The sequence below is a fragment of the Pleurodeles waltl genome, chromosome 7 (assembly GCF_031143425.1).
Source record: "Pleurodeles waltl isolate 20211129_DDA chromosome 7, aPleWal1.hap1.20221129, whole genome shotgun sequence".
Taxonomy (NCBI): Eukaryota; Metazoa; Chordata; class Amphibia; order Caudata; family Salamandridae; genus Pleurodeles; species Pleurodeles waltl.
Genome location: NC_090446.1, coordinates 1,384,912,011 through 1,384,939,222, shown reverse-complemented (window position 1 = coordinate 1,384,939,222; position 27,212 = coordinate 1,384,912,011).

The following is a 27,212-nucleotide window of genomic DNA, read 5'->3' as shown; positions in this document are numbered from 1 at the left end:
GAGGGCCATAATCTCTTCTCGCTCATCTGATAATTCCACCAGTCACTGCATGAATTCACACAGGCCCCAATAATGAGCCCGCCTAACTCTTACTAATTTAATCTACCAAAAAGAAACTGATATAAATGCAAGGAAGGTTTTCCTTGAGAACACAAGACTAACCCCACAGCCAACAATAAGCATAACCTAAATTAACCACTAACCATGTCTTCTGGGCAGCATGCTGCCCAGGGTAAAGCATTTCAATGCTTTGTTAGGGGTAATACACAGTATTTAAACGCAATTACAATACAATACAATAGTATTAGACCTGACAGCCTTAGGGTGTTCTTCCCCCCAACCTTTTGCCTACCTCCTCCACTTTTCTGACCTCGGTTTTGCTGGTTTTAGGACTTTGTGCACTTTACCACTGCTAACCAGTGCTAAAGTGCTTGTGCTGTCACCCCTAAACATGTTAATATTGGTGTATACCCAAATGACATATTTAATTTGCTGATACGTTCCTAGTAAAGTGGTATTATGTGTACCCAGGGCCTGTAAATTAAATGCTACTAGTAGACCTGCTGCACTGATTGTGCCACCCACTTAAGTAGCCCCTTAACCATGTCTCAGACCTGCCATTGCAGAGCCTGTGTGTGCAGTTTTACACTGCCATTACGACCTGTCAAAATAACCCTTTTGCCAGGCCTAAACCTTCCCTTCTTATACATATAAGTCACCTCTACGGTAGGCCATGTATAATCCGGAGGGTGGGTTGCAATGTATTTTAAAGGCAGGACATGTACTTTTAAGTTTTACATGTCCTGGTAGTCAACAACTCCCAATGTCATTTTTCACTGCTGCAAGACCTATCTCTCCCATAGGATAACATTGGGGTTACAGTATTACATTTCATACGTGTAATTCCAAGTGGTGAGGACATAGACGTTTCAAATTTGGTGTCTCTGGAATCATAATTTAAAATCCAAACTTATGGTGAAGTTGGATTTTAAATTGTAATTATAAAAATGTCAGTTTTAGAAAGTTGGTATTTTCTTACTTTAGCCTAGTGGTGCCTACTGCCTGTCTCTAATCATGTTTGGGGTGGGTGACAGCTGGGCTTTGTTTACTCCCCACAGACAGCCATATACAATGGGAAATTTGGTGTGACTTTAGGGTCATCCTGGAGGGATGGGAGGAAGGAGCTTGACCCAGCCTCACATCTGAAAGGGCTGTGTCCTGTCCCCACACAAAGAGCTGCATACGCCCCTCTAGTGAGCCCTGGGGCAGGACAAGAAGGGCAGAGCCTCTATGCACTTCAAAGGCCTGTCTTTGAAGTCTCCCCCACTTCAAAGATGCCACTGGGTATTAGAACTCGACCTCAGACACCACCACTTCAGTACACTTTTGGAACTCTCGATATTCTTCCATAAAGAAGGACTGCTGTGCTGCTGAAAGGACTGCCACTCTGCTGGACTGCAACTCTAAAGGAGCTGCTGTCTTGCCGTGCTGACCTTCTGCCTGCTGCCCTCTCGTCTAGAGAGGAAGAACTGAACCTGGAACGCACCTTGAACCCAGGACTCCAGAGTGACTCAAAGGGCTAGTCTGCTGGTCTCCTGATCTGAGCCTCAGGAACATAACTCTCCCCACAGCTCCTGGAACTGTCTTCAAAAAGCTGCTGACCCCCAAGAGGTGTGTCTCAGGTCCTGGGCTCTTGGAAATGTTTTTTAAGTTCTTAAAGTCAAGCTTTTGGGCTCTTCGCAAACGCAAACAGACTAGTTTGCTCCAAAGCCTAGTACCTTGCCCAGAAATCCAGCGCAAGCTGGCACAAGTTCAACGCTTCGAACAGCAAGCATCAGCTGTCCATGTGGAACCCCAACATGTGGCTCCAGCCCATCCATCCTCCGACCATCAACGCCCGGACAAATTCTTCCCCTCGAACGCGACTCTTGCAACAACATAAAACTTCAGCATGATTAATCTGGGACCATATCTGACTCGCACTCTATCATGGATGGCTTGAACTTTTGAATTTGACCCCTTCCAGTGCGACCAGAAAGGCCCTCATTATGTCTTTGGTGGTAAAAACTGCCTACCACCGAAGCGACAGCCGGCAAAAGACCGTCGCTGTGGCTACCATCGGTCCGCCATAATATGACCCCAGCCGGATTTCCGCCACAAGAAGGGCAGAAATCCGTCTGTGGCCATATTGGCGGACGGTGGCAAGGTGGCGCTGCTACCACCAGCAGCCCCACGCCAGTAGACCGCTGACAGCCGTATTATGAAAAATAATATGGCCTGGTGGTGTTCTGCTAGCGGGTGCTGCTGGTGGTAGCAGCTCCCCAACCTGTCCCCTGCCGGAAGACCCCCTAGATGCAAGTATGTCGGGTTTTCGACAAGGGAGGGGGCTGAGGGGTGTTGTGTGTGTGATTGTGCATGTATGTGTGTGTGTGTGCGTGAATGTAATTGTGTGTGTAGTGTTGTTTGCGTGCGTGTATGCATGTGTGAGAATGCGTGTATGCATGGAAATGTGTCTGCGTGTCTGTGTGCCAGTGTGAATGTGTGTACGGATGTGTGCCTGAATGAATGGATGCATGTGTGTATGTCTGTGTGAATGAGTGTGTGTCTTCGTGTGTGTATGTGTGTATGGGGGGAGGCTGGAAGAGAGGGGGAGCGTGGATGAACAGGGTGTGGGGGGCGTCTGGGGAATGTTGGGGGGGGGGCTCCTATCAGTGACATGGAAGGAGTTCCCTGTCACTGATAGGGCCTACCGCCATGGTTTTCGTGTTGTTACGACTGCCACGAAAACCATGGAGGTAGGCAGGGTCATGATACCGTCGGCGGTACAATAGCAGCCGCAGAGCTTTATATTCTTATCTCCAGCCCGGTGGCTGCTACCGCCCTGGCGGTCAGAGTGGTACATTGGCGGGTTGGCTTCAACCAACCCACCAATGTCATAATGTGGCGGTAAGTACCGCCAGCCTGTTGGCGGTACTACCGCCACATTATCTCCGATCACTGGGGTCATAATGACCCCTTTCATGCTTTTAGGTGCTATACTGCAGTTTATTATTTAAAAACTCATACTCAGGTTCTACTTATTAGATTTTTGTCATTTTGGTCTCGTTTTATTTATGAAGTTCAGATGTAAATTTTCAACCTGGTGTGGAATCTTTTTGTGTGGTGTTTTCACTGTTTTCCTGTTTGAAGTGTTGCACAAATACTTTACACATTGCCTGACTGCTGTGTGCCAAGCTACCAGAGGGTAAGCATAGGTTAAGTTAGTTTCCTTGTGTCGTAACCTGACTATAGTTGTGGTTGGGCTTGACCAAGTCAACCGACAACCCAGTTTCTAACAAGTAATGTTTGCTAAATATTGTGTTGCTGAGCTACTTATATTTAAGTTTGTTTGAAATGTTGAATACATATAAATTCTAGTGTGAGGGCATGAATGTTCCAAGTAACATTGCTTTGATGCCAGGTGTCAGCCCTGGAGAACTTCTCTCTCATTTAAGAAAATGTCAGCACGCAGAGAGTGTTAGTGCTTCAAACATGCAGTGATAAATGACTATCTGTGCACAAAGCTGGTCTAAAGAGGCTGGTGGGTAGCAAAGATACTGGAAGGCATATGTCACCTGCCAAAGTCAGGTACGTTGAGAGCTATGATACCATATTGTTATGGTGTACCACATTATTACGTGATCAACTTTATTGGGCATTGCCCAGACAAAGATAGAATGCACAGCAGAGCCTTTCAAAAGATATTTATTTAGAGGGCTATGAGTCACAACACGCTTCTTTGGGATTTCATTCTATTGTGCTTTCCTCTAGACGTGCCCCAAAGATATAGATCTGATCAGATACTGAGCTTATAAAGTGGGTACCCCATTTACCACTTACCTCCTGGAGACAGCCTTGACTACTGTGGATCACAATGCTTGGAGAACCAGTTGTACAAAAGGAATTGCTTGGTAACATCAAATGTAAAGAACAGTATCCACGTGGATACTTCCCAGTTACCACCACTGCCTAAAGACCCAGAGAAAATACCTCATAATCTCCTTCTGACTTCATTTCGTTTTCTGCAAACTTTGGGAGCACTTTGAAAAAAAAGCTCAATTCCCATTAACAAGTGCTGAAATAAAAATCTTGGCAAAGTCCCCCAACAAGGTGGACACTGCCCTGAAGTGGGCAGACATCACAACTCCTATCTCTAGATGGTCCAGTGGGTAAATATTAGCAACAGACTAGGAAGCTTTGAATCTAATGTTGGTTTTACCATACTATGGCCCTCATTACAACATTGGTGGTAAATGCCGCCTACCACCACGGAGATGGCTGCCAACATACCATTGCCGTGGCTACCAGCCGCCAACCTCATTATAACCATAGACGGAATACCACCAGAAGGCTGGCGGTATTCCGTCGACGGTCATGGAGGCGGACGGCGGTGCTGCTGCCAGCAGCAGCAACCACCAAAAAAACACCGCCTACCATATCATGAGCCATGATACTGCCTGGCGGTGTTTTGCTGGCGGACAGCGCCGTGTCCCGTCTCCTGCCAGAGGACCCCCTGCAAGCAGGTAAGTTGGGTTCTCTGACAGGAGAGGAGGTGGGGGTGTTGTGTGCGTGTGTGGGGGGTGTTGTTTGCGTGTATGGGGGTGTTGTGTGTTTGGGGGGGTGTGTGTCTGTTTTGGTATGCGTGCATGCAGGTGTGAATGAATGAATGTGAGTGTACGTGTATTGTGTGTTGTGCATGTGTGTGTGCTACAATGTATGTTAGTGTGTGTTGCGGGGTGGGGTTATGTATGTGTGCGTGCGTGGGTGGATGTGGGTATGCGTGTGTGTATGTGTACACGTGTGAGTGTGTGGATGTCGGGGGGGTTGGGAGGGGGACGGACGAGGACTCTCCAGAGGGGAGGGGGATGGGGAGACCTCTATTAGTGCCAGGGAAGGAATTCCCTGGCACTGATAGTGCCTACTGCCATGGTTTTCTTGGCTTTAAGATTGCCACAAAAACCATGGCTGTAGGGGGGGTCATAATCCTGAGGGTGGAATTGTGATGGCCGCCGGGCTGGAGACCAAGGTCTCTAGCCTGCGGCTGTTACCACCCTGGCGGACGGAGTGGTACATTGCCCAATATCATAATTTGGGAAAAGGTACTGCCAGCCTGTTGGCAGTACCTTTCCCCAAATTACCGCCGTCCGCCAGGATGGTAATGAGGGCCTGTGTTATTAGTAAACACTGTTGTTTTTGTAGGGTCCTAAGACAGAGTCATTGCCTTGGAGGGGGAGTCTGCGAGCCTTGAAATTAAACAATTCCCCACCCTTACTACATAGAATTAGGCTACAAGCTGCTAGGAGATACGTGTGCGATAGAAAAACTGCACTGCAATCCAATACAAACACCCGCAGCCCCTTTTTAAGATGAGTAATTGGTTTGACTGATTTTACCATGTATAAAAACGGAAAGGACAACTTTGTGATTTCAGAAATCTTATTAAGATCTTAGGGGGTCATTCTGACCCTGGCGGCCGGTGGCCGCCAGGGCCACCGACCACGGGAGCACCGCCAACAGGCTGGCGGTGCTCCCACGAGCATTCTGACCGCGGCGGTTCAGCCGCGGTCAGAAGCGGAAAGTCGGCGGTCTCCCGCCGACTTCCCGCTGCTCGGGGGAATCCTCCATGGCTGCGGAGCGCGCTCCGCAGCCATGGGGATTCTGACACCCCCTACCGCCATCCTGTTCCTGGTGGGTCTCCCGCCAGGAACAGGATGGCGGTAGGGGGTGCCATGGGGCCCCTGGGGGCCCCTGCAGTGCCCATGCCAATGGCATGGGCACTGCAGGGGCCCCCGTAAGAGGGCCCCACTGTGTATTTCAGTGTCTGCAATGCAGACACTGAAATACGCGACGGGTGCAAACTGCACCCGTCGCACCCCTGCAACTACGCCGGCTCAATTCTGAGCCGGCGTCCTCGTTGCAGGGGCATTTCCTCTGGGCCGGCGGGCGCTCTTTTGGAGAGCGCCTGCCGGCCCAGAGGAAATGTCTGAATGGCCGCCGCGGTCTTATGACCGCGGTGCGGTCATTTGGCGGCTCCCTCCAGGCGGGCGGCGCCCGCCGGGCTCAGAATGAGCCCCTTAATGTAGTGGGGATGGCTTAGCTAATAATGGAGTGAGATGTACCTCTCTGAGTCTCCAGGCCCCAGTTGGCCTTTTGAGCAGTTATACAGCACCAGGGCTAGATTGCAAGGCATCAGCAGGGGTACCAACCTGTTATAACTTGTGTATAGTGTATATACTCACATATTCATATAATAATAGAACCTGTAATATAGTCATTACTCAATGTTATTAAGATCATACAATTCTTTTAACTTTATGAGTTTACAGTTGGCTGTGTAGTCTGGTACATTCACTAATGGTACACTCCAGGTGGCTCCTCAGAATGTAGGGGTAATGGAGTACCCGGGAACTCACCTTAGAATGTTGATATGTGCAGTTGTGAGAAGCTGGAGTGGCGAGATGGTGTATAAGTTCTTCCAATAAACAAGGCGATCCTTGAATGCTATTTGTAGACTCAACATGCCCTTCAAAGGTATAGGATCATTATTATAACCACCAGGAGAGATGTCTGCAGGTTGCAATACACATTATTTACCTTGGAAACTCTTTTTATAACACTGTAGTCCATTAAAGTGAATGGAGAACATGAGTCAGCAAACGCCATTGAGTTCAATACCACAAGTAAGGTATAGGTTGTCCCTCTGCTTGATCTCATTCACTTCTTTCAATTGCAGCACAAATTTATTTTTTGTATCTTGAGACTCTTCAATTTTATGCACAACTTTCCTTTCACTTCGTTCATTCTTATCATTCTTGCATGCCCTCTAGCACCACATTTCCGGCACACACAGTTACGAGCAGGACACATGGGATTGTTAGCCAGATGTTTGCTGTTACCACACCTAAAACACTTACTTTTGCCCCCTTCAATATTACTTGTGGAATTCTTCTTGAGTGAAACTTCGTGAATCCTAAAGTCCTCATCTTGACTTAGCTCCCTACACTCTTGTTTGGAGTATACTTTGACCTCCTTCACCTCATCCTCCACAGCGGAATGTTTAATTAACTTCATGCACTCTGCTGTGTTCTATACTTTTTGCTATGTCAACAGCTTCTTTTAGGGCTGGATTATGAATCAATAATTTTTCCTGCACTTTAAGATTATTGGTACATCTTACTAACTGATCTTGAATTAAGGAGTCTTCAAGGCTCCCAAATTCGCAGGTGTAAGCCAGACCCTTCAATCATGCAATGTAACTGGAAACTTTTTTATCTTTACCCTGTGTCCTACTAAAGAATGAATGTCTCTCTAGAACCACATTGACTTTATGTCCAAAACAACTTTCCAATTTTCTGACTGTTTTTTCATAATCATCTAAACCTTCTCCCTCATCCTCCTCTTCCTCATCCGGGTCCGTCAAGCTTTCATATACTTTACATCCATGGATGCCTAGGTTATGTAACAGGATATGCTGTTTCCTTAAAGGCATGAATTTTCCCCCCCCCAATGGCTATCAAATATGATTCAGATAATTTTGTCCAATCCTTCCACGGTAGGTTAGGTTCACCCTTTTCATTTTAAAATGGGGGTGGCTGAGACATACTGGCTGCCGCAATGGTATGAAAATATGCAAAACAAGTACCTGACCAGAGAAACACAGGGAGACGGACACCCCAAATCCCTCCTGAATATAAGCTCCAGATGCTTTTATAACAATAAACTGTGTGGACAGTTTATGCATGTTGAGATCGTAACTTGTGATACATAAAAATGTGTTACTGGTTAGGAGTCACTCAGTTACTGTAATGACCATTCCTCAATACTAAAAACTCCCACCCAGAAACACAGGATACTATTTGTCCATATACCACAGTACTTGTGAATGCGTGAAATGCAGAGAACGATGAGGGCCAAATGCCAAATTGGTGTGGAATCAGTGGAATATCTAGGCCACAAAATAACAAAGGATGGGGTACAACCAAAATACGATCTGGTGGTGGCTGTAAAAGAGGCTCCAGCACCCACCAACAAACAGGAACTCAAATCCTTCTTGGGGTGAGCTGAGTACATGGCAAAGTTTGTACATAACTTCGCTGATGTCACGGCCCCCATGAGAACATTATTAAAGAAAGATATCCCATGTGAGTGGAATCCGGATTGCCAGGCAGCTTTTGTCAAGGTGAAGGAGGAGGTTATTGTCAGGTCTCCAAAATTGGGTAATTTTGATTCCAAGAGGAAAACTTTTTGTAACAACTGATGCCAGTGGCAAGGGCCTTGGAGCTAACCTATCCCAGATTGTAGAAGGACAGGAGAGAATCATAGCATTTGCATCCAGGTCTCTGAGTGGTGCTGAGGAGAACTATTCCACCATAGAGAGAGAAACACTAGCATGCTATTGGGCCATCAACCATTTTAAGTGTTTCTTATGGGGTTTACTCTTGATGGTCAGAACGGATCACAAACCCCTCACTTGTATCTTCACTACCAAGGGAAGAGAACATGTCACCCCGCGCATTGCTAAGTGGATGCTGGGTCTAGAAAGTTATAATTTTGGGGTGGAGTATGTTCCTGATAAAAAGAATACAGTAGCTGACTTTTTGTCCAGATCACCAAGGGTGGGAGAGAAGGTGGAGAGTTCCACTCTTGAACCGGTGCTGCATGTAGAGCTAGCTGGTCTTACTAGAGATGAATGGGTGGAGGAAACCAGAAATGATCTTGTTTTAAGATTGCTAAAGGAAAAAATCAATCAGGAGTCAAAGGGCGATTCATATTCGTATTGGTGGACTACCACTCACACTGAATGATGATCAAAATTGTGAGTCAAGTGACAACCCTAACGGAGACATTCATGAGGGAAGGGATACCCAGCACTTTGGTGACTGATAATGGTGTGCAGTTCACATCTGAAGCTATTAGGGAGTTCCTAGGGCAGTGTAGTGTCCATCATTTTAGAACTGCTTTGTACAACCCGGAGCAAATGGTCTAGTCAAGAGAGCTAACAGAATGATTAAGGAATGTCTGCAGTTGGCATCAGTATCTCATGAATCTGGGGAGTTAGCACTTAAACAAATGTTGTGGTCATATCATACCACGGAAAACCTAGTTACAGGAGCCTCACCGTTTCTTTCACTTAAAGGAAGACATTGGGGAACCAAGCTCAATCCAAATTGGTTGAAAGGGGGGGGAACCCGACTGTGTGCAGAGGGTGGATGTGGCAGAATGTGTCTGACAGAATCAGGAGAAATACAGGAGATGGTACGATGACAGACATTGTACTAAGAGTAGACCATGGAGAATTGGGCAATGGGTTAAACTTAAGCTTCCTGAACCCACCAGGAGAAATGGTACCAAGTTTCAAAACCACTGAGAATCATTAAGGTGTGTAAAAATGTTGTAACGCTGGAGGATGGCAAGTTGTGGAGCATGGACAGAATAACCTGCAACCAGGAACAGATAGGAAGGCCAAGGCAAAAGTTTGACGAGGGAGCGGATGATCCACTGGAAGTTTCCAGCCAGAGCAAACATAACAGGACCAAAAGGCGTCCATCATGGCACAAGGACTTTGTGTTCCAATATTAAGGAAGGGAGATAACCTGTGTATAGTGTATATACTCACATATTCATATATTATATCCTGTAGTACAGTTATTTCTCAATGTTATTAAGATCATATAATTCATTTAACTTTATGAGTTTACAGTTTGCAGTGTAGTGTGGTACATTCACTAATGGTACACTCCAGGTGGCTCCTCAGAATGTAGGGGTAATGTAATACCCGGGAGCTCACCTTAGAATGTTGATGTGGGCAGTTGTGAGGAGCTGGAGCGGCAAGATGGTGTATAAGGAGTTCTTCCAATAAACAGACTTTTCAATTGACTTATGCTGTGTTCATAACACAACCCTATGGTACCTTGAGACACCCAAGAGGAGCGAACAACTCTACCCGCTGAGCTCCCACGCAACCCCTATGATCATCTAGCCGGGGCCTTATGAAGCTGGGGCCGCAATCTTGCGGAATCATGCTCCGTATTCCCCCAAGGCCAAGGCGGTGGTGCGGGCGCAATACCCAGAAGCTCTCAGCATCTGTTCTGGAGGATGGACAACGCTGGCGAGCCTCTCCATTTCTGCTCCCAAACAGCTCTGGGGCACGAGCAGACCCCCTCGAGACTCAGCGCACGCGGTTGACAACTGCAGAGCTGTCATTTTTGTAAGCAGGACACCGCTGCCCACAAGGCAGACCTTGGATTTCTATAGCGGTCTCCCTGCCCCTCTCCCTCTCACCCCTGATTGCCACAACGCCTTGTACTGCAGCCTGGAGTAAAAGGGGTGGCAGCCTCCCTTGCCTGGCCCCAAAGTCATGTGCCAACATGAAATGGCCTCCCTGTGACCTACATTGGCCTGGTGATAACTGAGGACTGACTGATGAGGACCTTCACAACACTTGAGGCTCACTGAAATTTGATCCCACCAAGACAACCCCCTTAAGGCACAAGTTTACCCCTGTCCCAAGCACTCACCTGCCCTGGACCTGCACAAACTGTAGCGTGGCGCTCCACACCTCACCATCATGTGGTATGAACGTCTTAGCCCTAGGCCATGGAACTTGACCTATATCAAGGTGTCTGCCCCTATTATCTGCTCTGCATACTACTGCAGGCTGCCAAGTGCCACGCCTTGCTACAGTGGAGATAACTCTTAACTGGCCTTTTGCAACGCTCATCCATGGAATCTCTGCTACCTCCTGTCATGCCATGTGGCATATCAGTGAAGGACATATCCAGTGTCCAACCCAGGGACAATCCAGTCACTTTCTTGGCAAAAAGCACCCTCTACAACAGTGAACTCTTACAATGCCTTCCCATGGCCACTTATGGAGATGCCCTCTTTGTGCCTATCGCTCAAGCCTACATGAATAACTTTCTACAGGAACTCAGATCTGAAATTAGCTCTCTTAAATGGGAATTCAAGTCCTGCATCCACAAACTTAAGCACAAGGTCAATGAACTGGGTAAGCAAGTGGATGATCTGGAACATACTGTTGACGCCCAACCAGAGGACCAGGAAGCCTTAGGGCGCAAGGTCACGGCTGTGGAGAAATAACAGATTGAACTTCAAATGAAACAGGAGGATCTTGAAAACAGGCGTCGAAGGAACAGCATCTGCATCAGAGGAACCTCTAGCGGGGCAGAGATAAAATGGCTTTCCCTGCTGAACTCCTGCACGTGATCCACTGGGATAATGATGCCTCTCCCCCTGTACTGGATAGAGTCATTGAGTGACGAGTGCCCCAGGGCACCCTGACTTTACTCCAGCAGGGGTGTAGAATTTATTAAAATATCTACTTGTCCACGGGACAGGCTGCTTCTCAAATCTACTTGTCCTGTAAAAAGATCTACTTGTCCCTTTGGTGCCATGTAGTGTGGCGCCAAATTATGGCAGCAATCTCATTATGTAAGAGCTCTGATAATAGCCTCTCTGATTATGCCAGGGCTACTACCATAATAGGGCTTGAATACTTGCAGTTTCAATCCCTACTGTAGCAATTTCCTTATTTTTCCACCTTTCTGCAGATCTGCATACTGGGGCTGGAGGAAGCAGTAAGCAATAGTTCCAGGGCTGGAATGCCTTTGAGTCTGCAAACCTACTAACCTGCATGTTTTAAAGATTTTCTCCAGCTTCTCTCTAATATTTTCCCATAATAAGAATGGTTGGACATTTACTCCTGACAATGGCAGAATTAGAACTTCTTCCAGGGTTGGGAAGAAAGTGGCTGGAGGGAAAATGAACTTGCAAATGCTCAATAGATTTTCACATGAGAAAATCTACACATGCGTATTTACCCATGCTAAAATACAGTTCACAAATATTTTATAGGGGTACGACATATACCATGGGTGCACTTTTGTGACTTTCTTTAAGAATTTGGGGCCACATGTAGGTAGGTTCAGATTTGCGGCCCGCAAATTGCGAGTCGCAAATCCGAATGTAGGATGGTGTCCCTGACACCATCTGTGATTCGCAAGGGCTTTGCAAATGCACACCTCATGAATAATCATGAGGTGGGTCGCAATTTGCGACCCCCTTGCGAATGGTGGCCTCACAGGGATGGTGGCCTGCTGGAGACAGCAGACCACCATGTCTGTGACTGCTTTTCAATAAAGCATTTTTTTTTTTTTTTGTAATGCAGCCCGTTTTCCTTAAAGGAAAACGAGATGCATTACAAAAATGAAAAATGAAACGTTTTCGTTTCATTTTTTCAGAGCAGGCAGGACCACTGCCTGCTCTGAAAAAATGTTTACAGTGACATTCACAATGGGGAAGGGGTCCCAGGGGGACCCCTTCCCTTTTGTGAAAGTGTTAGCACCCATTTGAAATGGGTGCAAACTGCGATTGGTTTGCGCCCGCGTTCGCCAAACAATCCTACATTGCACTACGAGTCGCAATTAGGAAGGGAACACCCCTTCCTAATTGCGAGTCGCAAACCCGTTTTGCGATTCGGTAACCAGGTTACCGAATCGCAAAACTGGGTTTGTGCATCGCAATGTGCTTTTTGCACGTCGCAAACAGCGAAAGTCGCTGTTTGCGACATGCAAAAAGCTACCTACATGTGGGTCTTGGTCCCTAATTAGGTCTGGTGTTAACAAAGACATTTTGTTTTTATTAAACTTCTATTTCTCTCTCTTTTGGCTGGCTTTACTGTGAGTGATCGCATTCTTCTCTTCCACAAGGAGCATATTGGCACACAAAGTAGTTTTGTTCAGTGTCAGGAACAACAGTGGCAATCAGTGACGTAACGAAACTGGAGGGTGCCCCTTTGCAAAGAACATGGAGGAGCCCCCTCTCCAGACTCACTCAGGGCAGGTGCTGTGCTGAAGGGGCCCCCTGGAGGGCGGCTGCGGGGCCTTTGTTATGCCACTGGTGGCAACGTGTGCTTTTAAAGTTCAAAAACGTTTTTTTTTTTTTTGCCAGTGTTTGTTACAATGTTGAGGGCCTGGTAGCTCCCACAACAATAAAGTGTTACAAAAGCCATGTCAAAACAAGACACGCATTGATGAAACTAAAAGACTTATAAAAATATGTCAGATCAGTTGGCTTTGTCAGTGTTTGTTTATTTTCATGCTTCCCATAATAGTGTTGAAAATGGTTACACTGATTTTCCATTAGAAATATTTTTGGAAAATACTAGCATGCATCAAAACATTTTACTAAATGACACTTCATTTGCATCTAATCAGAGAGCATTCTGGGAGCATTATACTTAGCCTCATAGCCTAAACTTTTCAAACATGTGTATACACGTTTTTTTTTTTTTTGTACTGGAACCAACGTCCGTAGTGAAGTGTGACCTTAAAATATTTATTTACAGCACTCACCCTAATAATGAAGGTTTTCAAATAATGAACCATAAATACAAGTTCGAACAGCATTATCTTTTGGAAACACATTACCTCAACTGCAGAGAGTTCCACTCTCTGTAAACAGGCAGCCAAAGGGTTTGTGCTGCAGAGGGTTGGGCCTACTTGTCCCAAGGACAAAGTGAACATAAAAACTTGTTGTCCTTGACCCCAAACAAGATGTCCCGGGCTATAGGAATTCCACATCCCTGCTCCAGACATCCTAACTCTGCTTTATTTCTTCACCAAAAAGGAGGCTATCCTGCAGGCAACGCAAAACAAGGGGGACTTGGTCTTCCAGGAACACAATGTTCAACTTTTTCAGGACATCGCGCCTGTCACTTTGTTACGGCGCAGGGACTTCAGACCTGTCATGGATACATTGTGGGAATTTAACATTCATTACCAATGGGGCCACCCTTTCGCCATCATCTTTACATGGAATGGCAAACGCTGGGTCATTCGCTTGTTGAGCGAGGCCAATCAGCTTTTGAACTTGAAGACAGACTCACGAGATGGCAGTCTGTCCCTGCCCCAATCTCCCACTTGTGAATCTCTGCGTCCCATGTGGACCGCAGTGAACCCTCAGCGCTCCAACAAACACAGCAAAGAGCTTGCATCCCGTAAAACCAAAAAGGACATCATTCAACATCTCTGCGACTTGGAGAGGAGCCCTTCACCTGCTCTTGCAGTGTCTGGCTCTGACCATTTTCTCCCCTATGAACCGCAACAGAATGAGGTGTGGCTCAACCTCTTGGCCATAGTATTCAGGCAATCCGGAGTACACATGAGCCCTACTGTAAAAGCCCCATCAACCTGGACCTAAGGTCAATAGACCCCTATCTATGACCCTCACCGTGCAGTTCACTACTGTCCTTGCATTGAATTATGTGGCTGAAATTGCACACTTTAAGGCCCCTGATCTACTTATAAACACTTCTGGATTGTTGTCCACCTTGGCTCTCGCTGGCCACGGGGGTCTGGTACTCATGGAATTTATTACCATAGCTGCATTCCCCCCTCAATTTAGTCCACAGGAGAGTGACTTCTCTAGAATGGCCTGCAAACAGGGGCTTTGACCATGCCAGGACTTGAATGGAGTAGTTAGGGCCTCCAACTGTTTGTGTTTCTAACTTCGTTTTTCTTCTCTTTAGGTCGACCAGTGCCCTTGGGAGCCTTCGCACCCATTATCCTCCCCAACGCGCTAAGCTCTTGCACCACTACAACTCAACATCTAGCGATTGGGTGAGCCTCTTCCTTCAATTCCATCACCCAGCTGTGTCCACATCCTTACTTTTCCCACAACTTCATGCCCAGATTACAGCTATCCCCTTAGCTTAACTATAGGCCTTGCCTACCCGAGTGCCTCCACATGCCTCATTACCCACTTCACATCAGCTACACTTGTTTTACTCCACTACCGCTAAACTTGACACACCATACTACTATCCCTTAACACAAGCAGTTTAAATGCACCTAACAAATGACAGCAGGTATGGTGCTAACTCCCTTTGCAGGACCCCAATGTTATCTTTCTGCAGGAAACCCACCCTTTGCATCTCAATATGTCATGCTGCGGCGGCCGCAGGCTCGGGTCGCCGCAGCGCAGCATTTGTTTAATACCCCGGCCTGTGTGCGGGCTGCGGGAGAAGCTGCGGCATACACACAGGCCGGGAGAGAAGCTGCGGCTTGCGCACAAGCCGCGGGAGAAGCCGCAAGCCTGGTCAGGGGTCGCGGCACTCGCCGCGCCCCCTTCTTTCAGTTCTGCCGCAAAAGCAGACGCGGCAGGGCTTGAGACCCCGAGTGGGTTTCAGACCTGCTGCGCATAGCGCATTTAGTGCACTTTACATTTCAGGCTATTTAATATAAACATCTGCTCACCACTTACCAGTATCTACAGGCAAAAGCCGAATACTTGCACATGGTGGTGTTTTTATGCCTGCCTTTTCCCTTTCCCAGCATGCTGCCCACTTCCTCTCTTCCCAGCATGCATTGTTTCTCTTTGTTTGGACGCATGTACTTCATTCACTATTATACTCTTTTCCCCAACCCAAGATGGTGGTGTTTCTACTTCCTGTTTCCTACTTCCTGTCTAGGGGTATATAAGGGGAATTCAGCTGCTTGTTCATTGCGTTGCAACACTCCTTTGGTGGTAGTCACGCTCCGGCTGGTTTCTTCTTGTGAATCCAGTATTTCCTGACCTGTCTTTGTCTCCAGTCTTCCTGTACCCTCGGATCTTCAGCTCTAACGCCTTGGTGTCCTCCTTCTGTTTCAGGGAGTTCCTGTTGGAGGTTTTTTACCCTATTGGGGTTTTTCCTCTGGGACTCCTTCTGGAGGGCACGGACTGTAGTGGCTTGCTATTGTCAAACAGCACCGTGGCTACCGGAAGGGGTCGCCCCCTACCTCGGCCAGAGCAGAACCTGCCGGAACCGGGGTCGTTCCCCAACCCTCATCAACTTCGACGGTAAGCCCATTGAAAACCGTGACAGATTGCAACTCCCAAAAGATTCAGTTGCAGTCCAGAACCATGGATAATCCAGTGGCAAATACGGAACCCACCAGTCAGACCCTGCTCATGACAATACAACAACAGGCTCAAGAACTCCAACAGCTACGCACTGAAAATACCGTCTATCGACAAGCCTTTGCATCCAGGACTACTGACGTCCCCTCAGTATCTGCCACTACACCTCGTTTCTCCGGGGAGCCTAACAAATTGAGAGAATTCCTGGATGCCTTGACGGTTTACTTTGCCTTTCGCCCCTCGCAATTTGTGCAAGACAAGACCAAGGTGGGGTATTTGATTATCAGGGCCAGCCTTGGCTTGGACCACTCCTTTAGTGACAAGAAATGATCCCTGCCTGTCTAATTATTCCACCTTTGTCACTACCTTTAAACAGATGTTTGAGCGCCCTGGACTCGAGGCTTCAGCAGAAGGGAATCAAGATGTATTACAATACATCCCCCGCTTCAGACAATTAGCAGCAGAAACATCCTGGGTGGAACGTACCTTGGTGACACTGTTCCGCAGAGGTCTCAGAGAGGACATTAAGGACGAACTGGTGCACTCTGCTAGGATAGAGAACCTTAAAGGATTGATGGATCAGACTCTGACTATAGAATATCGCCTGAATGAACGAAGAATGGAGAAAAGGAAGAGTCGTTTGCCATCACACTCAGTGACATCTCGAACCTTCTCTCATCGTACCGAGGAAGTCCGTCCTGAAACCAAGGGAGCCACCGAAGAAGAGCCAATGCAAATTGATACGGCTCGAGGACCTTTATCAGCTAGTGAAAGAGAGAACAGACGAAGAAAGGGACTTTGCTTATATTGTGGTGCAGCTGGTCACATAATTCGCACCTGTCCCATTCGTCCGACCAAGCCTTTGGGAAACGCCAACTCCCGTCCTCAGTGAGAAGGGTGAGGACGGGATATCGTGACATACCTTCCATTTGTTCTTCCAGGGAGGAAGGAACTGCTCTTTTTCTTTTACCAGCTATCCTTCACTTGACTGATGGCCGAGAAGAAAGAACCCTGGCTTTATTAGACTGCGGAGCCAGTGGCATCTATTTAGATGAAGCATGGGCCAAAGAACGACAGATAGCACAACTACCTAAGGAAGTACCAGAACAAGTACACACGGTGGATGGGTCACTCTTGGCCTCAGGACCCGTACAATATACCACCCCTACTTTCTGCCTACAGTTTTGAAAACACCAAGAAAACCCTTTGTTTGATTTAATTTCATCACCACACCACGTCATGATCCTGGGAATTCCATGGCTCACACGACACAACCCTTACATCAACTGGGAAACAAGAACTATTTCTTTATCCTCTCACTTTTGCCAGCACTACTGCTACCTAGCAGGAGATTCTTGGTCCCCAAAAAGTCTTCTAATCGCACCCCCTAAGGTGGGATATTCTATTAACTTCCTACAGGGAGTTCCCCGGCAATATCAGGAATATGCCGACGTATTCCAGAAGCCAGAAAAGCCTGAACTGCCACCCCATAGAGAATACGATTGCGCCATTCCTTTAGAACCAAATACAGTGGTTCCTTTCGGGCGAATGTACTCTCTCACAGAACCTGAGAAGCAGATTCTTAAGGAATACCTTGATGAGAACCTACAGAACGGGTTGATTGTTCCCTCCTCTTCACCTGCAGGGGCCCCTCGCTTCTTTGTTCCTAAAAAGACTAAAGATTTGCGTCCCTGTATTGATTTTAGAGGATTAAACAGAATCACTATTAAGGATCGGTACCCATTACCCCTCATTAAGGACATCCTAGAAGCAGTCAGAGGGGCAAAAAGATTCGCCAAGCTGGATCTCAGAGGAGCCTACCATCTTTTAAGAATTAAAGAAGGTGATGAGTGGAAGACCGCTTTTAGAACACCTTTTGGTCACTACGAATATCGAGTAATGCCATTCGGACTCACCAATGCTCCTTCCATATTTCAAAGGTTCATGGATTCTATCTTTTCCGATCTTTTGCAACAAACAGTAGTGGTTTATCTCGACGATATTTTAATTTTTTCTGTTCACCCAGAGGAACACTCTAAGCATGTTCGCCAAGTTCTAGAGCGACTCCGACAACACCATCTATTCTGCAAACCGGAAAAGTGCGAGTTTGATCAGACGGAAGTAAAATACTTGGGGTATTGCATTAACCAAACCGGAGTCGCCATGGATTCAGACAAGGTGCAAGCTATATTGAATTGGCCATCTCCTTCTTCCATCAAGGAGACTCAGTGTTTTTTGGGATTAGCCAATTTTTATCGACAATTTATAGCAGACTTTGCACAGAGAACCAGCTATATTACTCAAACCCTCAAAAAAGACCATCTAAGAAAGGGCTTTTGTTGGACACAAGATGCAGAGTTAGCCTTTCAAGACTTAAAGAAAGCCTTTATTCAAGCCCCTATTTTACGACACCCAGACACCAGCAAGCAATTCATTGTGGTCGCAGACACATCTGAAAGAGCCATTGGGGATGCCTTACTGCAAAGACAAGACGATGATGATTTAGAGCACCTTTCCCATATCCTATCCGACTCAGAACGGAACTATTCCGTACTAGAACGTGAATTACTTGCCTTAAAGACCGCATGCACAGAATGGAGACACTTTCTGATGGGCTCGAAAGAACCCTTTGAAGCCCGGACAGACCACAGAAATCTACAGTGCCTAAGAAACTTTCAGTTTCATAATAGTCGGCAGGCTCGATGGGCTTTCTTTTTTAGCCAATATGACTTTTATATCACATACATCCCTGGTTCTCAGAACATCCTGGCGGATGCCTTGTCCCGACGTTACCCTGAGTGCAGTGATTCTCCTGTTCAGAACCTATTTGACAATAACAAAATCATTGGTTTAGTACAGACTTTTTTAGACCAAGTCAGGTCCGAATATGCCCGTCTAGAAGACATAGAATTGAATAAGTTGCGGACGCAACTTCATGTAGAGCAAGGGTATTACTATCATGATAAGGCCCTGTTCTTACCCACTAAACGAGTACAGACTGAAGCCTTACGTATGTGCCATGATTCCCCCATCGCAGGTCATCGAGGAATGAAAGCTACTCAAGAACTTCTGCTTCGCTCCTTCTGGTGGCCAACTCTCAAGACAGATACGGAAGAATATGTATCATCCTGTCCAATATGTGCTCAAGCCAAGACACCCCGTACTAAACCAGTAGGGTTACTTCGCCCACTACCAGTTCCCCCAGGTCCATGGCACACCATCTCCACAGATTTCATGTGCTCATTACCCTCTTCAATGGGAAATCACGTAATAATGGTAACCGTGGACTCCTTCACTAAAATGGCTCACTTCACGGCCTTAAGAAAGTTGCCCACGGCAAAAGATTTAGGTCAAATCTTTACACAAGAAATCTTTCGACTTCATGGATTACCTCAGGTCATTACATCGGATAGGGGTCCTCAATACATCTCCCGATTCTGGAATCAATTCTGTAAGACCTTGGGAATCAAAGTGGCCTTATCATCAGGGTTCCATCCTCAAACTAACAGACAGACGGAACGACTCAATCAAGGCCTCGAACAATATTTACGTAGCTTCTGCAATGCTACGCAGAGTAATTGGGCTACCTATTTACCGCTTGCAGAATTCTCCTATAACAACTCCATACACAGCGCCTGGAAGGTCTCTCCTTTCTATGGCTCCTACGGTTTCCATCCCAAGGCCTTTCCAACTCCCCTGAGAGATAATTCCAATCTTCCTGCCATATCCTCCTATGTTCGACAGCTACGGGGTGTCCAACGTGTTATCCATTCCAACCTTGTGGCCACTAAGTCCCGCATGAAAAGGATAGCATAGAGGAGACGTTGTGTGGCTCCTCAATATCAGGTCCATGATAAAGTCTGGCTCTCCTCTAGATTCCTACCTCTCCGACTCACTCAGAACAAATTCAAACCCCGTTTTTATGGTCCCTTCCTGATTCTCAAAAAGATTAACCCAGTGTCTGTGCGTCTTCGCCTGCCCCGGACGTGGAAAATTCACCCTGTATTCCATGTCTCTCAACTTAAACCTTACCTTCCTGATCCTTTTCACAGACAATTTTCCTGTCCTCCTCCTCTGTTGGTTGATAATGTGCCCGAGTACGAGGTCCAGGAAATCTGTGACTCTCGGTTTTTCCATGGGCGCCTCCAATATCTTATTCATTGGAAAGGCTACCCTATGAGTGAGTGTTCCTGGGAGGATGCCCCTTCAGTTCATGCCCCTCTTTTGGTCCGTCGCTTTTTTCGGCTCTTCCCTCACAAACCTGGGGCCTCGGGGGGGACCTACTGTCACGCTGCGGCCGCAGGCTCGGGTCGCCGCGGAGCGGCATTTGTTTAATACCACGGCCTGTGTGCGGGCTGCGGGAGAAGCCGCGGCTTACACACAGGCCGCGGGAGAAGCTGCGGCTCGCGCACAAGCCGCGGGAGAAGCCGCAAGCCTGGTCAGGGGCCGCAGCACTCGCCACGCCCCCTTCTTTCAGTTCGCCACAAAGGCAGACGCGGCAGGGCTTGAGACCCCGAGTGGGTTTCAGACCTGCCGCGCATAGCGCATTTAGTGCGCTTTACATTTCAGACTATTTAATATAAACATCTGCTCACCACTTACCAGTATCTACAGGCAAAAGCCGAATACTTGCACATGGTGGTGTTTTTATGCCTGCCTTTTCCCTTTCCCAGCATGCTGCCCACTTCCTCTCTTCCCAGCATGCATTGTTTCTCTTTGTTTGGACGGATGTACTTCATTCACTATTATACTCTTTTCCCCAATCCAAGATGGTGGTGTTTCTACTTCCTGTTTCCTACTTCCTGTCTAGGGGTATATAAGGGGAATTCAGCTGCTTGTTCATTGCGATGCAACACTCCTTTGGTGGTAGTCACGCTCCGGCTGGTTTCTTCTTGTGAATCCAGTATTTCCTGACCTGTCTTTGTCTCCAGTCTTCCTGTACCCTTGGATCTTCAGCTCTAACGACTTGGTGTCCTCCTTCTGTTTCAGGGAGTTCCTGTTGGAGGTTTTTTACCCTATTGGGGTTTTTCCTCTGGGACTCCTTCTGGAGGGCACGGACTGTAGTGGCTTGCTATTGTCAAACAGCACCGTGGCTACCGGAAGCAGTCGCCCCTACCTCGGCCAGAGCAGAACCTGCTGGAACCGGGGTTGTTCCCCAACCCTCATCAACTTCGACGGTAAGCCCATTGAAAACCGTGACACAATACCCACTTCATGTCCTATCCAAAATACCCAATTTGTCACTGGGCATATGCCATGACTAATGCGACTGTGGTCACGATCATGTGTAAGGCCAGCTTTTGCACCAAGGTACTGAAGCTAATACGAGACGACAATGACCACTTCTTGAAACTCATGCTTCAATGGGAAGCCCAACCCCTTACCCTCTCTTGAACATTTATGCCCCAATCAAGCACAGGACACATACCTTAGGAACACAATACAGGACCAGGTGAGGCAAGAGGGGGCAGATCTGGTGGTGGGTGGTGACTTCAATCTGGTGTGGGACCCTGAGCTTGATCGCAGTGCTGCTTCCTTTCAAGGTACTGGGGCGATGTCTGCCGCTCTCAATCGAGACCTCATTGACTTAGGCTTAGTGGATGAATGGTGCTATAGGCACCCTGATACCCGGGATCACTCCCTCTACTCCCATGTCCATACCTCCTACTCCCACACACTACTAATTGATCTGGACACTGTCACTATTTCAGACATATCCATCTCAGACCACGCTCACTTAGAAATAACTTGAACTAGGGCCAAGGTCCCAAACCAAACTTGCTTGCGATGCCGTCTCCTCCCACATTTGCTTAGAAGTACTGTTGACGTTGCTGAGATCCAGATTTGAGCTTATTTCGATTCAAACACCCAACCTTGGAGCATATACTCTGGGATGGCTTCAAAGCTACCATCGGGGGAATTATATCCTCTATAGCCATTGCTCGCGCATGGGAAGCCAGGCTGGTTGAGACGAGCCTGGCTGCTGTCATTCAGACCTTGGAATACCTCGATCAGCCTGCCCCATCCATGCAACAAAAGACAACTGGCCAGTGGAGGGCACACGAAAGATTGGTCTCAGCCCAGGGCATGATCTCTAGGACAGTAGCATCCTATGCTTCTCCCACAGCTACGATTTGTGTTAATGGCCAGCCCTCAGAACCAGTTCATCTGACAAGGGGCACCACGTAGGGCTGTCCACTCTTGCCTTTGCTCTTTGCCTTAGCTGTAGAACCACTAGCAATGACAATTCACTGAACAGAGGCCACTGCGGGCATCCCCTTTGGAGGACGCAACCATAAGTTTGCCCTATTTGCAGATGATCTTCTGCTTACTCTCACCCAACCTATGACTTCCCTTGTGAATGTCTCAACAGCTTTCAAAAGTATTTCCGGCTTTAAAATTAACATGGCTAAATCTCTAGCCCTGAATCTACACAATCCCCAAGGTGGACCTCCCTGCTTAGCAGTCGCTCACTCCCTTCCAGTGGGCCCCACGATCCATCAAATATCTAAGGTTAAGTATAACCCCCACTTTAATAACTTGGATGCATGCTAGCTGGCAGAAATATTGGAGATCTAACCTGGAGGAACTCCACTGATAGCAGCCACTACAGATGTCCTGGCTAGGCCTCCCTAATGCTGTTAAAATGTCCATCCTTCCAAAAATGCTATACTTAGTTCAAACTTTGCCTGCCCCCAAGAAGATATTCTTTGCCTCCAAAGGGACTTATGCACTTTCATCTGGGGAGGGAAACGCCACAGGTTCTTAAATACAGTATTGATGCTCCCTAGAAACTGGGGGGCCCTGGCCTGCCCCATTCTCCTCAAATATTATTGGGTGGCCCATCCACACTGCATCTCGGAATGAGTAGTCTGAAAAAGTGAAAAGAACTTGTTCCATATGGACCGAGCAGTGGCATGCCAGCCCCTTTGGGACTTGTCTTAGCTCCCCAAATATGCAAGATCACAGAGCACGTACATAGCTACTCCCACCAAAATGGTCCTTGAAATCAGGGACAAAACTGCTCTCAAACTGGGCCCCACCACCTTCCCTTCCACCATCACTCCACTTGCCTATAACCCAGACATCATGCTGGCTGCACAAGCTCATTCCTTTTCTAGCTGGGGAGAGGGAGATTGTTGCGCCCTCCGTGATCATTTTGAGGGAGAGACTATTAAGATTTTTGAGCAATGTAAAAAGGACTTTTATATTCCTGAGTCATCTAGATTACAATACTACCAACTGCAAAACTAGGTGCTTCAGTCTTCCAATGTCCAGGGGAGACAGAATAGTACACCTCCTTTGAAACTCTTGTTAGATTATTTGAAGGGACAAGAAGACTGATTTTGCTCACCTACCAGGTATTTCAGCATTCAGCTCCCATACGCCTACATGCATACCAGTTGCAGAGGCATACATACTGACCCTACTGAGGGAATGTCCCAAAATCAATGGGAACAGTTGTGGCACGTGCTGGAAATGGCCCTTTTTGCAGGGCTATCCCCAACCTTTTTGCCTTCTTCCTCCTATTTTTTCTGATTTATTTTTGCTGGTTGATTGTCTCTGCGCAATTTACCACTGCGGATCAGTGCTAAGGGCAAGTGCTCCCTATGTAAATTGTATTGGTGATTGGTTTATCCATGATTGGCATATTTCATTTACTGGTAAGTCCCTAGTAAAGTGTACTGTTGGTGCTCAGGGCCTGTAAATCAAATGCTACTAGTGGGCCTGCAGCACTGGCTGTGACACCCACATGAGTAGCCCTGTGAACATGTCTCAGATCTGCCACTGAAGCATCTGTGTGTGCAGTTTTAAACTGCCATTTCGACCTGACAAGTGTGTCCACTTGCCAGGCCCAAACATTCCCTTTTACTACATGTAAGGCACCCCCAAGGTAGGCCCTACGTAGCTCCAGGGGCAGGGTGCAGTGTAATTAGAAGGTAGGACATGTACTGGTGTGTTTTACATGTCCTGATAGTGAAATACTGCTAAATTCGTTTTTCACTATTGCAAGACCAATCTCTCTCAAAGGTTAACATTGGGACTGCCTTTAAATATCTTTCAAGTGCGGTTTCCCATTAGGAGCAGATAGAGATGTGAAGTTTGGGGTGTCTGAACTCACAATTTAAAAATACATCTTTTTGTAAAGTTGGTTTTTAAATTGCCTGTTTGAAAATGCCACTTTTAGAAAGTGGGCATTTTCTTGCTTAAACCATTCTGTGCCTTTGCCTGCTTGCGTATTCCATGTCTGGGTCAGACTGACATTTGGGCTGTTGTGAATCCTCTCTAGACAATGACACAAAGGGAGATGAGGTGTAGCCTACATATCCTGATGGGCCACCTGGGTTAAAGTGGATGGATGAGTGGTCACTTACACCTGAAAGGGCAGTGCCTGCCCTCACACAATGCAGTCTCCGTCCCTCTGGCCTGTGCCTGGGGCCAGGCCTGGGTAAGGCAGGATCTTGTCAGCAACAGAGACTTTCCTTTGAAGTTTGCCTACTTCAAAGGCAGAACTGGGTATAAGTAGTGGACCCAAAAACCCAGACTTTTAGAATCTTTCTGGATCAAGAGGAACCTCTGCCAAGGTAAAGAGCTGGAGGAGTACTGCCCCTTTGCTGTGTTGCTTTGCTGGGTTGGCCTGCAGTTGCTGCTTATGCCATAAAAGAGAGAAAAGGATGAACTTTGCTGTGTATCCTGCTTGAGAGAGTTCTCTAAGGGCTTGTAGTAGAGTTTGCCTCAGTGACACCAAAGACTTCAGTTTCATCTGCCTAATCCACTGGGAACTGTGTGTTTTGTGCTGTTTCGGAAGAAAAACCACTGTGACGCCGCCAATGCCTCCACTGACCTGCATTTTGACTGCCGACGCCCTGCCCCGCTTCGTACCACAACCCTGGTCTCATCGACGTCGCCATCTGATGCCGCCACCGAGCCGCTGCTTGCACTGTGACCTGTGGGCCCCGAACTCCAGCAGCACCTTGCTCACACTGCAGCCTGGGCATCCCCGATGACGCCGCTTCTGCTGATGCCGGCGCCGCTGCCTGCATCATGACCTGTGGACACCGCTCGTGAGGTAGACGAAGCACCATCCCATCCTGCACCGCAGCCGCGGCCCACCACCACCACGGACTCCAGTGTCATCAACAGACGTCTCTGTCTGCACTGTGACCTGTGGATGCTGCATGGAGCCCATCCTGCACCGGACCACTGACTTGGGCCTAGCGATGACAGCGATTCAGCAAGCCGCTGCTTGCACTGTGACCTGTGGGCCCCGAACTCCAGCAGCACCTTGCTCACACTGCAGCCTGGGCATCCCCGATGACGCCGCTTCTGCTGATGCCGGCGCCGCTGCCTGCATCATGACCTGTGGACACCGCTCGTGAGGTAGACGAAGCACCATCCCATCCTGCACCGCAGCCGCGGCCCACCACCACCACGGACTCCAGTGTCATCAACAGACGTCTCTGTCTGCACTGTGACCTGTGGATGCTGCATGGAGCCCATCCTGCACCGGACCACTGACTTGGGCCTAGCGATGACAGCGATTCAGCAACAACAACGATGCTTCCTGCACCGTGACCTGCTGACACCGCAAGTCTCACACCCCAGTCCTGGTCTCATCAACGCCACTGGATGCCATCACTGAGCCGCTGCCTGCACCGTGACCTGTGGGCACCGCACATCGCATCGTCCCGCTTCGCACCGCAGCCCGACGCCATCCACACCAGCCCTCCTGACTTCATCAGCCTGGAGCTCGATCTGCAACGCATTTGACTTTAAGGGCCCGATGATCCCTGCACTGACCTCTTGAACCAACGCATGCAACGCCAGCGATGCCGGTCTCCGGATCTCATCGTGAGGATCCCGATTCCCTGCATTTCCAAGGTACTGTTTGCAGATCTTCCCTACACCGTAGCTGGTCGGCGACGCCGCAGTCGGCCTGAACTGTTTGTTTTGTTGATCACGAGGCCATGATAGCCCCAGGTGGAGCCATCAACTTCAAGGAACTGCCTTTTTAAGTGATTCTTGCAAAATTCCTATCTTTATTACTGTATGTTGGATTTTCCTCATTTTGGTCTTGTTTTACACAGATAAATATTGGCTATCTTTCTAAAACTGGTGTAGTGTCCTTTTGTAGTGTTTTCACGTGTTATGGTCAAATGCTGTACCCATTGCTTCTGAGATAAGCCTGACTGCTCGTGCACAGCTACCAAGGGGAGCAGGGGTTATCTGAGTGGGTATCTCCCTTATCCTGACTAGAGACCCCATTTCTAACAGCGTGACGTTCCCAAGATTTATAGAAGCATACCTCTGTGCGAGACAGCTTACAGACTAATGAGGAGATGGTATTACACCCGATGTGCCTACACTCTATCTAATTCACCCCTGTGATGGCTCTGCAATTCAGCATCTGGTGACTTCCTCCATACATGGTGGTCCTGCTCTCTCATAGCAACATGCTGGAAGGAAGTCCTTAGCCACATTAAAGGAGTTATGGGTTTCCCTCTCCCGAATTCCTACAACACAGTGATTCTAGGCATTTGCTCCCTGGCGCTGGAAGCAATGGCACATAGTGACTGCTGTGTAATAAGCTACATGTTAGGTGCTGCCAAACAACTTATTGCCCTTCACTGGAAGAAACCCTCTGCCCCTCCGATTGCTCAATGGTTTACACACCGTTGGCACGTCATAGCCATGGAACTCCTGTCTCATAGGATAGCTCACACAGATACCCACATCTGGCAACCCCTGATAAACTATTTTACCCAAATGAAACACTCCTCCTTTACACCCGACTCAAAGCTCTCAAACCTAATTGACTAGTGCATCCTCTGGCTGTAGAGACTACATCTATAGGGGGGACGCTCTATGCATACTTCATACCCTCATCCCTCGCCATACTCAAGATTTCTGGCTTTATCTTCTGGTCTGTTAATGACTATGTATCTCCCGAGCGCAGTATTATCTTTCACAGGCTCCTCTTCGACCTTTGATACTTTATTGTTTTCTTTATTTCTATTTATTTGTATTGTTTTCTTCTGTGTTGCCTGTAAAAGAATATGCCGATCCAGCACGTGTAAGGCTCCATTGCTAGGCTTCATTTTCAGTCCTGACTTGTTTGATATGCACTCAAAATTTAAGTTGATTTACCCATGTCGATGCTACAATAGACTGTAAGTGTTGGATATCCTTACATGCTATCAAAGTCTGTTTAATGTTATCTTGCTTTGGAAAAACTTGACAGTAACAAGATTTGT